A 16,992-nucleotide genomic window follows, 5' to 3' on the forward strand; every position below is an offset into this window, starting at 1 on the left:
GAAATGATTGATTCCTTCTTATCTTACTCGGTTTTGAGTGATTGATTAGACAAAGAAATTATTATTTTCTAGTTTTGATATAAAGGATCTGGGGGAGGTTGATGTTATCCTAAGTATAATAATAAAAGGGAGTAACAATAGATAATAAAAGGGAGTAACGATAGATCATTTGATTTCATTATATTGAGAAAGTATTGATAAAATTCAATTTGTTTGATTGTTCTTCGGTTAACACTCCTATATATAAATCCTAATATCAAGTTTGTGCCTAATCAAGGTGATTCTATTTCACAATTATAGAGTATTCAAAGTTAATTGGATATTTGATGCATGCTATGATTGCACAAAGACTTACATAGTTTATGTTGTGGGTAATTTGAGCATATATACTAGTAATCCTAGTGCTTAACACTAGCAAGTAGTAAACAAACTACTTAACTATGGTTGTGTATTCTCTTTTGGAGAATGTTTCATTTCTTAGGTAATTAAGGAATGAATTTGCATAACTTAACAAGGGAATTCGAGTTTCTAGTATTTGCAACAATTGATAAAAGTGGTTGAATGAGTAAGAAACTGTGATTACAAAATTCCATTGTGGTCGAACCGATATCACCAAAAATCTATCAGGTGTGATAGTGATGACTATGTCAAATGTATAATGGAAAGTCTAGACGGTTATATGTTATACAATACAATGTGTGATATCAGTTGGTGTGCAATATATGAACATAAGTTGGCTAATGATCTAACTAAAAGGTTAGGAAGAGATCTCGTGAACATATCAGTCATGGGGATGGGTTTAAAGTCCATACATTAATATCATATGTCAAGACACCCAATTCCCATCTAATACAACGTTAGATGCTGAATTCAATGCGGAAAGCTTGTCATATAGATATTGGAACACAATATCATAAACATCCCAAGGTTTGTGTTCGGGCCGCGAGATAAAGTAGGTTGAAGTATAGCTTCTTAATATATAGTTCATTGATAAATTGCATTGCGGGTGCGAGAATAATGAACTACCTATAAGAATATGAAGTTTAGCTGCTTCAAGAAGCTTTGGACTTGAGCTTTGATATATTCTTTGAAGGATTAGGACACAGGCTAGTAAAATATTGTGTCGAGTGGAATTTGGATTTATAAACGTATGTGTATTTTGCCTTGAAGTATTCAAATGGATAGCAAGGGTTCAATCCATAGTACACCCTGATATTCGAATATTTTGATCATGCAATTTACTAAGATGAAAATTCAATCCGTAGGACATTTTCATTTATGCATACGTTTGTGTTTCTGTGACGATGGTTGAGATAATCATGGATATCACTAAAATAGGGGAGGATTGTTGGATATTTTAGTGTTATTGGATTAACTTGTCGATCGAGGAAATAATGTTAGAGATTAAACGAGTTAGGTGACGCGAGAGTGCGGGCTTGTTTAACAATAATGTTATTTAGACTTTGTCATTCGGTTTTATACTTGGGCTTAAGTGTAATGTTAAATGGGCTTTTAATTAATTCATTTGGGCTCATGAGGGAATTAGGTTTGGATTAATATATTAATTAATATTTTCATTCCCTGGAGAACAAGATTATATCGATCGAATAGATAGAACAGACAGACGGTTATTTCTCTCTGGTTCTTCATCATCATATAGAATCATCAAAATCCAATTCCAACTACAGAAAATCTCTGTCTTATCCGATAAATCATTGCGTGTAACCCGCAAATAGGTTTATCTGAAAGTGATTCACGATTTAGAGATTATTCCAGACAATTGTTCAAGAAAGTAATATTGAAATCATGATTACATGTTTGCATCATTGATCGAATTCATTCCCCAGATACGCAATTATACAACCGTGTATATATTTAACACCAGGTGAACATATAAGGTCCCGTAATATTTCAACTAAATTACCAATAAAATCATATGATTATTACGGTTCTCTTTAATTAATATAATTTTTAAGTTAGATCTGGATTGTCAACTTTTTGTGATTATGCTATTTTTCTTGCTTATTTAATGCAAATTTAATTAAGCTAAACTTTAACAACTTGCTCAAAGCTACATAAAACACATACAGTGAAAATCAGGACAAAAATATGTTTATGATGTATGCCTAAATTTTATGAATCTATCAACTTGTCTTTGAATAGGTTGAAATGGAACCTAATCCCGCTCACTTGACGACCAAACACCTCATTGGTGGCTAACTTCTTTTCACATGATTAGCACTTACATAAACAACTCATCGTCCAACATCTCCACACCATAGTACACAATTTTACCGAATCAAAAAGCCAGAAAGTAGGTAAAGTGGACTCACCCTCTTTTTATTATTGAAATAGGATTTTGTATAAAATTTACAAAATTATGATTATACCGTTAAATATATAGATCTCTTTCAAATTCATACTACATCCAGGGCTATCTCCGAAAATCCCTTAAAATTTTGGGACTCGGGACAAGCATAAAAGATTGTTTTTTAAAACACTTCTTTAATTATATGATAAATAATTTGACAATTTTTTTAATTTGGTTGCATTTCCAAAGCTTAATACGAACCAAAGAGAAAAAACTAATAATAAAAAGTTACAAAAATGGCTCATATAAAACACAACGAGAATTTTTTTTTTTTTTGTAAAAATAAAAACACAACTAGTAAGAATTGAACTCATGATCTTTATTTACAACTAGTGTTAATTTTGCTATTAATTTTTATTTTATTTGTTAGTAATGGTATTTTAGTCAATTCACAACAAGTTATCAGAAGACTATTAACAGTGTTAGACAAGCGAATTGAAACGGCAAGTTGGAATCAAACCACAATGTTTCCCAGATAAACAACAAACTTTTAATTAGTGTCATATTTGATCAAGCCCAATGACATAAACAAAACTTAATACTTATGTGGTATGCGCATACTGCAAGTTTGGTACATAACTTGCAAAAATACACTTATGCTTCCCAATAGTTTGAAATCGTAACACCCGTGGTCCTTATTTCAGAAACGATAAAATTTTAAAAGTTTACTAATGTAGTTTAGAATTGCAAATATAGATTTTCAAATTTTGTAATGACTGAATTACAAACTATCAAGAACGTACATAAAACATATAATTTAAATCGTCTTCCTAGTTGATATAAATTTAGAATTGACTTTAAAAAATTTATTAGCGGTTATTGGACCGATCATCGTGATCTGGCGCCCCTCCTTGATGTCCACTTGACACCCAGAAAGTGCTGCAGATGTGGTGACAATTGTTAACCCATAACGCATAGCCTTGATTTGAAAAAATAAAATAAAAAGGAAAATAAACTATTTAAATATTAGTCATGGACTTCATGAGAGTATGACCATCCTTGACTTGAGTCCCCTGTCACTAATCAGCAACTTCACCGTCCACCTGTGCTCACCGTGACCGTTACTTATACAATCTCTCTAAACATAATACTCCTTCTTATTCACAGATTAATTAACAATAACATTAAAATCAACAATGAGTTTCAGGGACGAAAACGAGGAAGGAAGAGCAGACAGAGATCTCAAGAAACCTTTTCTTCACACAGGCAGTTGGTACCGTATGGGTTCCAGTATGATGACGTCATCTCAGAGATCTCAAGAAACCTTTTCTAAACATGCCTTCATTTAGGTTTCTGTTTTACCATTTGAGCTTGAAAATTTTGAAGAAAAATGGCTGAAACAATGAATTGTCAATTATTACACATTTGGACCTAAAGTTTCAGTTTCAGTCGCTTTGGCTTTTAGCAAAATCGAAAACGAACCGAAAAATAAACTTTTGAAAAAAAAAACATAAAACTAAATCTTCGGATTTTTTTATTAGGTTTAGTTATTCTGGCCACGATTACGATTCGATTTGGTTTTTTGGGTTGATAGCAAACCAAAACCAAATCGGTTTTTCTGTTGATAGCAAAACTGAACTGAAAAATCGATTTACAAAATAATATAAAACCAAACCATCAGTTTTTTCTTGAATCTGGTTATTTTGGTTCGATTATGTTGGTTATTGTGGATACATTTTCGGTTATTTCAGTTGTGTGCACGCCCCTAGTAAGGATGCGTGCATCAAGCGCAAGTTAGCTTGACTCCCCCGGGACCCGCGTGTGCGGAGCCTTGTGCGCCGGTTTGCCTTTATGGATTTTGATTTGTTTTAATGAATTTAAAGTGATTTGGACTGGTTGGTTTCAGTTCTCTTTGTTTGGGTCTTTGTCAAATGTGGGTGCCATGGTTGGGGCCATAGCCAGTGGTCAAATTGCAGAGTATATCGGTCGAAAAGGGGTATGATTTTTTCTTTTTATTTCTTAATCTTAGAAAATATATATTTGCTTTTATAAATGTAATTTTGAAAAAAAAAACAGTTTTAAACAAATTGTGTAATTTGTGTGGTCAAATTTGCAGTCTTTGATGATTGCAGCAATTCCTAATATTATTGGATGGCTTTGTATATCATTTGCCAAAGTAAGCTCCTAATAACCGGGTCAAACTTGGTCAAAGTTACGGTCAAATGTAAAAACGGCTATGGTTTTTGTAGGACACATCATTTCTTTATATGGGGAGATTATTGGAAGGATTTGGTGTTGGGATTATATCGTATACGGTAACGTTTATTTATTTAAATTATGTTTTAAAAAGATATGCCTGTGACAAAATCATGATAAAAATTATTAATAATTTTGGATTTGTTACAAAGGTTCCTGTTTATATAGCGGAAATAGCACCTCAAAATATGAGAGGGGGATTAGGTTCGGTCAATCAGGTAATTCTGTATGCGAGTTTGTGGTACTGTGAATCAAGATTTTGACTTTGACTTTCTTAATTTGGACTTTCTTTTTTTGTGATTTTAGCTATCTGTCACAATTGGGATAGTGCTTGCTTATCTGTTGGGACTGTTTGTTAATTGGAGAATACTTGCAATTTTGGGTAATTTTGATTTTGTGGTTTGACCCGTTTAATTACATGGGTTGTTAAGCTGTTTAACAGAACGGTTAAACAAGGCAAACCGAACACGACCCCATTTTTATACTGGTTATATATGTCAACCCGAGACCTGATTATTTTCATTTTGCAGGAACTTTGCCCTGCTTAATTTTGATTCCTGGCCTCTTTTTTATACCCGAATCACCCCGGTGGCTTGTAAGATTAATTTTATTTTATTTTTATTTTTTCTAGTATTAGTAACTTCTGAGCAATATTGTGTCAAAATAAATCTTGTAGGCAAAGATGGGTATGACTGATGATTTTGAATCATCTTTACAAGTTCTTCGTGGGTTTGATACTGATATTACCATTGAAGTAAATGAAATTAAGGTGAATAATAAATAATAATAATACACCAATTGATGCTGAAAATTGTTTTATGAAACTTTTTATCGTCTTTTTGAATAATGTCAAAAACTTAATATTTTTAGAGGGCGGTAGCGTCATCAAGCAGAAGAGCGGCTGCCATTCGGTTTTCAGATCTTAAACATAGAAGATATTGGTTCCCTTTGATGGTATTTAATTTTTTTATTTTTTGTGACCATGAAAATGTTGTGACAATGAAAATGATTTTTTTGAAATGCTAATTTGTGCAGATAGGAATTGGATTACTTGTTCTTCAACAGTTAAGTGGAATCAATGGTGTTCTGTTCTATGCCAGTAACATCTTTCAGTCTGCAGGTTAATATTATTTACATGGTTAATAACTTAATATATGTGAAATACAAAACACATTTATTTTGAAAAATTAATTCTGAACTTTTCAAATATTATTAAACATGTTTAGTTAAACAAGTCAACCCCCCCCCCCAACCCGTTTACGATTCGTTCAAACATTTTGTTACACCCATTTAACACGCTTATAAAACTGATTGTGAACTTTTCAAAATTAATGTTAATTTTAATTTGGTTCTTCTAAATCAACAGGAATTGCTAGCAGTGATGCTGCTACATTAGGACTTGGTGCTATTCAAGTAAGCAACGATAATTATTCATAACTATTTTCTATCTTACTTTATTTTGTAATTTAAGTGACAACAAAAACTATGGCATCATTTAGGTTATTGCAACTGCGGTTTCTACATGGCTGGTTGACAAAACAGGACGTAGGATTCTGCTAACTGTAAGCAAATTAATTTATAGCAAACACTTCTAAGTTCTAACACATGACCATGACCCGTTTAACCTGATTTTTTTAGCATATCAATACTCTAAAATCATAAATTTACAACAAATTGCAAAAATGTGTATAGAACAATTATGTTTATATTAATAAGTTTTACGTCCATTTAACTTTTAAATTTTTGCATAAAAATCCAATTGGTTTAAGTTATGGGTCAACACAAACCTGACCTATTTAGCTTTGTGGGTTCGAACCGAAACTGACCCGAACCTGTTTAGACTAAACTCAAACCCACGAATTTTGTGTCGTGTCATAAGTTCACACCCCTAAATTGGGTGGGTTGGGCAATGCGGGCAACTTTTTGGTACGGGTCGGGAGACATTTTGCCCAACATTTCAATTTTTTTTTAAAATAAGTAGTGTTGAATATGATTACAAAATATGAGGTTTTATGCATTAATATTACACTTTGAGTGCCATTTGACTTATGACCCATTTCATTTTTGTCTTTTCTCTACCGGTTTGACCTGTTAGAGTTAAAACATAACTATACGGATCGAAATTTACACCTCTAATATGTATTTAGATCCAATTTAGATCCATTTCAAAAGGGAAATAAACATTCTTTGTTTTAGGTTTCCTCTGTTGGAATGACACTCAGTCTTGTAGTCGTTGCAGCTTCCTTCTTCATTAAGGTTTATTTATGTCCTTTATTTTTCTCGTACAATTTAGATAAAGCCCGCATCACAATTGTTATATTTTTTTTTCTATAGGGTTTTGTAGAAGACAAGTCTTCGGTATATGCTGCAATGGGTATCTTATCAGTGGTTGGAGTCGTGGTACGCCTTTGCTATTTCTTTCTAAATATATGATTTTAAGTTTTTAACCAACTTACATCATTTAACTAGCTTCTTTAAATAGGGTCTGGTGATTGGATTTTCACTTGGAATGGGGCCCATCCCATGGGTTATAATGTCTGAGGTAATTATATTTAGTTATTAGTTGTATTGTTTTTACAAATTTATTGGTTAATGAGTTTACTTATGTTTCAGATTCTGCCTGTGAATATTAAAGGACTTGCAGGGGAGTATTGCAACATTAGCCAATTGGTTTATTGCTTGGTTGATTACAATGACTGCGCCTTTGCTTTTAGCATGGAGCGGTGGAGGTTCATTTACTTCCCTCTATCTCTAAACAATTAATGGATCGAATAATGCTAATGGTTAAGCAGTCAGTGTGGTTTACACAGTCGGACACACTTCCTGACTGTTGGTTGAACCGTTAAGACTGGTTTTTCAAACGGTTACCATATGAAGTTCTGTACACCACTAATACAAATTTTGATTACTTTAGTTGGTATTTTATGGTTGTCTTCATTTTGACAGGAACGTTCACTTTGTACATGTTAATGTGTGCTGCTACTGTTGCGTTTGCGGTCATTTTGGTGCCGGAAACAAAGGGAAAAACATTGGAGGAGATACAGTTTTCTCTGAGATGATACACTCGATCGCTTCTTCATCCTTGTTTCTTGTGATGATCATGGTGGCGGGGTGGCGGGTGGCGATGGTGGTATTCATTCAGTTGGAATTTGTGATTCTTGTATTGAAATGCAATGTTTACCCATCCTAGAAGAACATCATTTCTTTTAATAATCTTCTAATATAAGGAACTAGAGAATAAGTGATATTGCATGAGCTTGTTCATAATAAGCAGGTTGGGTATACTTGTTAAAGACACTAAGAATATGATTCTAAAAGTTAAGTTCAATAAACCCCATGTCAATGGTGTTATCATTCTCAAGAATATGATTCTAAAAGTTGTATGCTCGAATGCGACTCCATGAATCGCCTTTTGGAAAATCATTTTTATAGTAAAAGTTTTATACATGTGTGATCGTCGATATAAACTTTTCTACTTTAGCGCGTTACTTCACTGTTTCGATCGTTCACCAATAACCGATCTAGAAACGACTCATTGGTCATTACTAAACAGAATACACAAAAACCCAATAACATACCCAACTTGAATGATCAAATCCAGTACAATGAACAACAAAACAAAACCCCCCCACAACAATTAACCAACCACCCTACATAACTAACTCAACAGGATACTTATTAATACAATCAGCCCAAGGACTATGATCAGAAGCTTTGACATTCCTTAAAGCCTTCCAAACAGCACTATTACACTTAAATCCACTTCCAAATGCAATCTGCCACACCCTATGCCCCTTCCTCACCCTACCTTTCCCCTCAATATACCCCAACTCATACCATATCGAACTCGACGACGTGTTCCCAAACCTATGCAGCGTCATTCGAGACGCCTCCACATGCACCAGCGACAGCTGCAAATTCTTCTCCAACTCATCAATCACCGCCCGACCCCCAGCGTGAATACAAAAATGATCAAACGCTAGTTTGAAGTCCGGTATATACGGCTTAATATCCTTCTTGAAAAACTTCTTAACAATCAACGTGCAGAAAAACAAAAGCTGCTCACTTATCGGAAGCACGAGCGGACCCAACGTCGTAATATTAGTCTTCAACGCCCCACCCGCAATCGCCATCAAATCCTTCGACAACGAAACCCCCGTCTTCCCATTATCGTCCTGCTCCTGATACACACACCGAAACGCCTTCTCTTCCGACCCACGATGCGTCCGGACCACATGAACGAGCTGGTACTTGGCACGTGACCGATCACCTGACTTATTCGACAACAACACCGCCGACCCACCAACTCTAAACAAACAATTCGGGATCAACATCGACTTCTTGTTCCCGAAATACCAGTTCTGCGTAATGTTCTCCGTGCTCACAACCACGGCGTACGTGTTCCTATGAACTTGTAACATATCCTTAGCTAAATCTATAGCAATCACACCAGCACTACACCCCATACCCCCCAAATTAAAACTCTTAATATTACCTCTCAACTTATACTTATTAACAATCATCGACGACAACGAAGGCGTCGGGTTTAAACAAGCTACAATTCACAACCAAAATCCCGATATCCTTCGGTTTAATCCCGGTACTGGCAAACAAATTATCCAAAGCCCCATACATCACCTGCTCCGCTTCAACCCTCGCGGCCGCCATCGAGGGGCGCGGGGGGTATCGAATGCATCGCCTCGGGGACATACGTCTCCTCACCGAGGCCGGATCTTTAGAGGATTTTCCTCTGGAACTCCAACGCCGATTCGTCGAAATCACCGGTTAGTCTCGAGTGCTTCAGAACCGTTCGTACGGGGCTTTCAAATGATCCGGTGGGCGGTAACAGGCGTAATCGATGAGGTAAACGGGTTTGGGTCGGGTCATGATGTAGACGGTGGATCCGAATACTAAGACGGCTGAGCAGATGATGACGCTGACGAGGTTGTATTGGAGGTGGGCCCACAAGTGACGTAGGTCGTTAGGGTTTGTTTGTGAGGCTTGGATTAAGATAATGATCATAATAGGGATTAAGCATAGGGTTAGTAAGTGAGAGATGAGATAATGGTAACCTAATTTCACGTACTTGAGATTCACGCTTTGGAGGAAGTCCGGCAGGCGGCGGTGGTGGTTGATCTGAACTCCGACAGCGGCGGCGGCGGCGGTGGTGGGATTTAGATCGGCTCCGGCCATGGTGGATGGTGGGTGGGTGGAGATGGTCAAAGATTCGGAAAGTTATTTATATAGAAATGGGTGAAAATTTTGAATATAAAAATCAACATTGGGAGTAATAATAATTTGAGTAAAGTTTGAATGTGCATGGATTATTATAATAATAATAATAATAATCGGAAATGTGTGGAAGTGAAGTGGAGATGATTGGGAGTGGGTACGTAAGACTACTCCCGTTAACAATCTCACAATCTCAATCTCACATTATAAAATTAATTTCTCTCTCTTCAATCTACAAAATTTAACTCACTCCAATCCTTTACTCTCATTAACAACCCAATCCCATCCTTTTTTTTATTAAATAAATTCAATTTATAATTAGTTTTGATTAACTATATAAATATAATTAAGTAATTATATTTTTTTAAATATAAAATCGTGACATGTGGTGACGAAGATAATGTTAATATTTAATTTGTATTAAGAATGCAAATTTTGAAACGAACTTCTTTTTTTATAAAATTTATACCGGAATGTTCACAAAAAAAAACTAAACAAGATTGTGTTTTTAAATTTTTTTAAAATTTTAAATATTATAAGTTATTTAAGAAAAATCAAATTATAATTAAAATGAATTATGTTAAGAGAAAAATCAAAAAATAAAATAAAAAGCAACCAACCCAAGTGTGACACTTGGATTCCACTATCTCCATCCAAACTTTGTTCGCAATCTTGATCGTGGTCGTGAACTAGTCATGGCTTTTTTATTTTTTTTTTTTTTGGTCCAATCTCTTAGGCAAAAATCACCGATGGGAGTAGTCTAATAAGACACCAAAGTGAGAAAGACATAATCTATTAAACAAGTATGGAATGGCCACTTTCAAAATATTCTTTTAATTAATGGTTTTCTTTTCCTTTTTACACAAATTATAACTAACGGACGTTTTGGTACTCTTTGAATCAGTCAGTATTAAGAGGTTGTTTAGTAATTAAGTGTTAAATTTATTAGAGGTATTGATTAAGATATATCATCTGAATTATTGAGACATAAAACTTAGTCGTTAAGAGTTTTCAAAAGCCATTAAAATGCGTGACCAAACATACTTTGCATCTGACTAATTCAGATGTAGTCTTTTAATGGAATTATTAAAAGGCCACTCAACATTCAATACGGTGTGTTTGGTTCACTAGAATATCACATCTGAATTGGTTAGCAAGGCTCTATATGGGTAGGCTTCAAAATCATGGTGAATGGAAAATTTACCCTTTTGTCAATTCACTTGTGTTCATGACCCTTAACCAAAACCACCACACTTTTCATCACCACCACCATTGTTTCTTCACGAGCTCGACCACACCAACCATCGTTGCCCCGCCGTCGCAATCGTCGATAACTAGTGTGGCAAACTGTTATAACGCCACTACCGTTTTCCTATTTCGAATTTCGACACTACGCACAAAGCTGTAACACCGGAAGCCACTATCAATGTCACCTTTAAAAGATGTAATCCATGGAAATTATTTTTGATTTGACGATCTTACTATAATGAAGATGTTTTGGTTGGTCTACTTGATTAGCAAAAGTTAGTTTAGAGGGGTAAAATAGTCATTTTGCACAGTCATTCAGAGGTTTGACCAAACATCAATATCGGCTCATCAATTACTAGCTTAAAGTCTCTTTCCCAATCAGCCTCTTAGTGACTAAGCACTTACTAGCACAGAGGTTGCCAAGCAGCCCCTAAATATATTAAATGTCTGAAATCATTATATGAAATGTGTTGTTATGATTATGAAGTGTAATTTCATGTATGTATACTATTTATCGGGGTAGTAGTGGAAGATATTGTTTTGGTCAAAAATTACACAAGGATAATCAAGTAACCAAACTTTAATTGTGAGGTAGGATGCTTGTAAAGTATGAACGAAAGTAATACAAGTGGCACGGTGATCTAGAGAAGAAAAACCCTTGATTCGTTAAGGATCTCCGACAAAAACCCTCGGTAGGGGAAAGCTATCCCGCTTCCTCAAAATTTATTAAGTAAAAACGATAATTACAAGGTTGGAAGTGCTTATTATCACTGCCCTAGTTACAAGTGTGAGTAATCAGTGTGTGAAGATGTGTTCTAACAATCATATCACCTTTGTATATAGTTATAATGACAATCATGAATAATAAATGCACTATGATGATCCTGGAACCGTTACAGATTTTAATATCTCCATTAATCGGTTGTTATAACAGCTCCAACGTCCTAATATCAGTAATTGAGCAGGTCTATAGTTGGGAATTAATTGCTAATCGTTGCATACAAGACTAAGTCAAACATGAAACACAATATGTAAATTAACACATTTATTAGCTTAGGATAATGTCTTACATCCTGGATCTTGATATACCAAGAGTATCCTTAGCCTTAGCCTTATCCTTATTTAAAGGATCCTAAAATTCTTACTCATAACAATTGCCCTAAATATTTGAGTATGTTTTTGCCTGCTTCGAACACAATCACCAAGCCGAGGGTCTAGGTTCTTATTTTGGTCATTGGACGAACAAGAGAAGGGAGGGGGGTGACGACTACTTGACTTCAGATGGCTAGAGCTTGTGATATTCAACTTATAATATATTTATAGTTATCCCATGATTTGCATAACTTATGCAACATTATTGCATGACTTTACCCCCGTTTTGATAACATTTATTAGAATTTTCACGAAAACTGATACTTAATCATGTAATCACTTTGCTTGTGAATTTTCAGGTTTGGTTGTTGATTAAGCCAGAAACCAAGTGTTTTTTTTAATCTATGCTATGATTTTCAAAAACCACCCGCCACAACACGCGGATGAAATACTATAGAAAGTAAGGGGAGGTTAATGTTTATATAATAAAAATAATTAAAAATAAAAATAAAATAATTAAAAAGAATAAAAAAAAATCCAAACCCCCAATATCCCCCCGCCCACACTCCTCATCGGAGAACCAACCGACACCACCGTCGTGACGCAAATTTCCGTCGTAACAATTATATATTATATGGTCAGTTGTAACTATACAACTGCTCTTTCATCAAGTATTAGCCCTTGATTACCCTTGAAATTAAATATTAGCCGTATAATATCACTTGAATGGCAGTTACCAGGGCAGTTTCACAAGACTTTGGCGGTTACTGACGGTTTAGTTTCCTCGTCGGATTCCCTTTAAAGACAGTGATGAGAAAAAAAAACAATTATATTCTGAAATTCATCTTGGATTCCTTGTCATTTTCTGTTTTGATTGTTGTCTTATATGTATACTTTTGATCATATTCACTTTGATTTCAACTTTAATTTTGCAGGCCGCTTGCTCAATTTCGGCATTTGAATCGGTGAAGTTTGGACTCGATTGAAGATTGATGGACTGGACTGAATTTGACTTTCGAAGCGTATAGCCACCCTTCAATAGACGCCCTCGATGAATCAAGAACAAGCATGATGTTTCGTCTCAAATTCTCTATTCATTTTTCACATAAATCATTCATCTTATCCCTAATTTCAATGTAATATCGCCATATCTTGAACATGTCTCAATCGGTTTATTGTGTGTACCCATTTGCCCAACTTCATCATCTGATTGACTGAATTTGCCCAACTTGTAGGGTTGAGGACTGACTCTGACTATCACTCTAGTCATGGACAGACATATCGTTTTGTGCTAAGTTTCAATTGTTTTAAAGTGTTTAAGGGGGTGTTTGGGATTGCTTATTTTCACCAACTTGTAACTTATAAACTTTTTGAAAAATAATAAAGTGTTTGGGATTGCTTATATTGTGAGATGAAAAGTTTTATAAGTTACAATGTTTTAACTTATTAACTTAATGAAAAGTTATAAGGAGATAATATAAGGAATCCCAAACACCCCCTAAATAATCTTGAAAGTAAGTTTCGGTGGAACAGGTTCATGGAAAATATATCATATCAAAAAATATGTACGTCACTTGAGTTGGCTCGACCCGAATGCAAAACGGAATTCAAATGCTTTGTTCATTTCACAAAAGCACAGAAAATGTGAATTGCTTCTCTGCTATTGTTCTGATTCCAGCAAGCTTTACTTGGTAAATTTACCACCTCTGTTTCTCCATACATATCTACTTAATTCTTGATTTGATTAGACATTTGTGCAGGCGATTAGCGGTGAGAAATTCATCTTGAGGTGTGAAAGGATTCATTATTAGTTGGAGTTATGTGTGAGCCAAATTCAAAACATGGTTGAACCAACTTTGGCAAACAGTTTTTGTAATTCCATTGCAGATGTTCGAAAGATATTACTCAACATTACTCTGGTGAGAAAAATGGCAAGGAGAACATGAATCACGTGTCATCCATCGGTAAGTTTTGAAGCAACTGCTTTTAACATTTTTGTTCAATTCCATGTATGATTAATTATTGTTTTTGTCCGTAGACAGGAAAACTATGAGGTAATGGTTGAGATTAGAGTTTTGTCATCAGGGTGTTGAAGAAGAAAAAAAGCAGCATATTCCACTTCATCATAGTGAGAAGTTAGCTGTTGCATTGGCTGATGTTAGTTTAGGTCCAGGTAAGCTGATACTTGTGAAAAAAAATTTAAGGGTATGTGTTGATTATTGTCATACAACTTTGAAGTATATGAGTAGAATGATAAATAGAGTAATAAATGTTAGGCATATGATTCGGTTTCACCATTTTAAAGACGGGACCTGTAACTGTGGAGATTTTTAGTAGGGTTCGCGTTTAAAGTGGAACCCGTTACTCGTCTTCAAACGGGTCAAATGGGTTTGAATAGCTAAAAGAAGTTAGTTTCTGACTGATCCGAGAGAGGGGGAGATCTACACTGCGTCCTGGCGGACCGTTCTTAGTGTTTGGCTGGGCAGGGGGAAGCATGCGTGTGTCGACCTCCACTGGGGTGTCCCCATTGGTGGGGTTGAGAGACAGGCGGTTTTGAGGGCGGAATCTAAGAAAGGTTGCTAAGCATGATGGCAGCGTGTTTGGAGAATCAGCACGTGTTCATTTCATTTGCCTTCGACACATTTGGATCCCTAGCTCCGAGGCGGTTCGCTTTTTGGAGGCGGGGGGGCAGAAGGTGGTCCATAGTGACTCGCAAGAGCCTGAGGAACCAAGGATAGATATTTAGTAGAATAGGCTTTGCGATCCAAAAGGAAAGGATAGCGGCGCAACTTGTTGCTCGCCTTACCTATTATCCAGATGTAGTTTGGTTTTCTGTTAAATGTTAATGTTCTTCAGTTTAGACAATCAATAACTTTTACAAATTGTAATATAAAAGTAATATTTAGTGGAGAAAGAAGCGTTTGTCCATCAAATTGAGCTACTTTTAAATATATGAGGTAAAATTGTTCTCTAGGATAAATGCAAAAGATATCTTGCATCAACTGTTAAGTTCATGTTTGATTAAACGGGTCGGGTTTATGAGATGGTAAGTTTAATCAGACACGAACTGAAAAACTTTATAAGAACTCAATGTAACTTGATAATGAAATCATGTCAGAGATACAAATCGGAACAATGCTCACGTATATTCGCACTATGACTCAAATATGATAAGTCATAAAAGGCATTTTAAATTTAGAAAGAAATTTTTTTATAACGTTACTGTAATTTTTAACATCCTGTTGTATTGGTTCTACTTGCAAAGAAGGGCATTGTTCTTGAGATTAAGGAGGAGGTGCTTATTTTTTAGTTGTGTTTACATAAAATACTTAATAGTTGATTAACATTAACTGTCTTAGAGTCACAAGTCTGAAAGAATTAAGAAACGGTCTCGCGCACTCGATAAGTGGAAATGGGGAGGATGTGATAGAGATTGCAAGCATCTTCAGAAGAGTCTTGGGTGACTATTAAAAGGACCAACTGTGCTCGAGTTGTAAATCGAATGACTTGAGTGAAGACGTTATTGCTTAATGCTTTAATGTAATGTGTTTTTTAAGTACTATCATTATGTAGCTAGACTTATGTCTGTTTCAGTCATCATGCATAGTCTACCTTTTGTTTAACGCTTCAGTTTTGTAAGCATTACATTTTAAATTGAATTATGACATTGTTGCATTTTGAAACTTATAAGCAACATGAATTATATTGTTAACTTTTTTAATTTATATTTATTTAGGACCATACCACAAACAATCGTTCATTAATACATGTTTTTATTCATGAATGATTGTGTTTTTGTTTGCTATTAGATTCTTATTACAGTTGCTCAGGATTGTTTCTTCTCTTTGCTCTTATACATAATGGATTGAAACACTGTTGTTTTATTGTTATTTTTTGTTTGCTGTCATATGGAACATGAAGAGGATTATTAGATGGTGTTATTATTGTTATGTTGATATAAATTTAAATTGATTTGCTTTAAGGACAACATTGTGTTATTATTGTCTGCTGATACGAATGTAATATTAATTTGTTTTGTTGATAATATTACTTTGTTTTATTGGCAACTTGGCATTATATCGATTCATTTTATGTGTTTATTTACTTTTGGATTTTACTGTTATGTTAATATATAATATTGTTATTCTAATTTGTTGTAGTCGTTACATTACTGTGATGCTATTCCGTCCACCGGACGGGGTCAACTACTAGTTTTGTTACTACCCATTGCCAATTTAGTTTTCTCCGTTAGCTACTTGAAAGTGATCATAATTCACTTCCATCTCAAGATTAAGTTAATATACTGCTTCAACTTTTGATATTATTATAATATATATACTAGAAGATGATCGATACCAATTTCATTGATCATGAATTTATTTTAATATGCATTCACGTGTTTTTGTGTTGATCGGGCAAATCATTTGAGGTTTAATTTTGTTACTGGAAAGATGCTGTTTTTGTTGATGTTGATATACTATTCTTTGATTTTCAAAAGGGTTTTTTATGGTTGTTTTGAACTCACTTTATAAAACTTTTCTTATTTATTTATTTATTTTACTGTTAAATTTTCTTTAGGGGCTAGATTATGAAACTTTGATCAGTGGGTTTATGGATTTCAGATTTTAGTTCTCAGGTTTACTCAAATGATGTCTTCGCATATTCGATTGAAGGGTTTGAATATATGTGTCTAGTGTTTGAAGGTTGTATATGATCTGTGTAGATGCTTATATACAAGAAACTGGTTTTTTTGCGACGAAACCTATCTCGACGACATGTTGTCGGGATAGAAAATCCCAAAATTCTTGACATGTGTCAATCGAGACCAACTTTGACTAAACCAATCTTTGACT

The 16,992-nt window shown here is 34.8% G+C and overlaps 2 pseudogenes across 1 annotated transcript; one reads left to right on the forward strand and one right to left on the reverse strand.

Annotated features, from left to right (window-relative positions):
• The first annotated feature begins 3,973 nt into the window (after positions 1–3,973).
• On the forward strand, positions 3,974–7,742 carry LOC143543800 (sugar transporter ERD6-like 6; annotated as a pseudogene). The gene is made up of 16 exons (XR_013137146.1): positions 3,974–4,307; positions 4,428–4,487; positions 4,561–4,626; positions 4,720–4,785; positions 4,874–4,949; positions 5,098–5,162; positions 5,244–5,336; positions 5,438–5,521; positions 5,603–5,687; positions 5,934–5,980; positions 6,067–6,129; positions 6,764–6,823; positions 6,902–6,967; positions 7,050–7,109; positions 7,181–7,296; positions 7,514–7,742. The product of XR_013137146.1 is annotated as a sugar transporter ERD6-like 6 (transcript).
• Positions 7,743–8,212: 470 nt separating this feature from the next.
• LOC143543799 (3-ketoacyl-CoA synthase 4 pseudogene) lies at positions 8,213–9,956 on the reverse strand (annotated as a pseudogene).
• Positions 9,957–16,992: the final 7,036 nt, after the last annotated feature.

This window comes from Bidens hawaiensis, unplaced genomic scaffold (genome assembly GCF_021521415.1).
Source record: "Bidens hawaiensis isolate Kalapana, Puna unplaced genomic scaffold, B.hawaiensis_p1.1 tig00013298_1, whole genome shotgun sequence".
NCBI lineage: Eukaryota > Viridiplantae > Streptophyta > Magnoliopsida > Asterales > Asteraceae > Bidens > Bidens hawaiensis.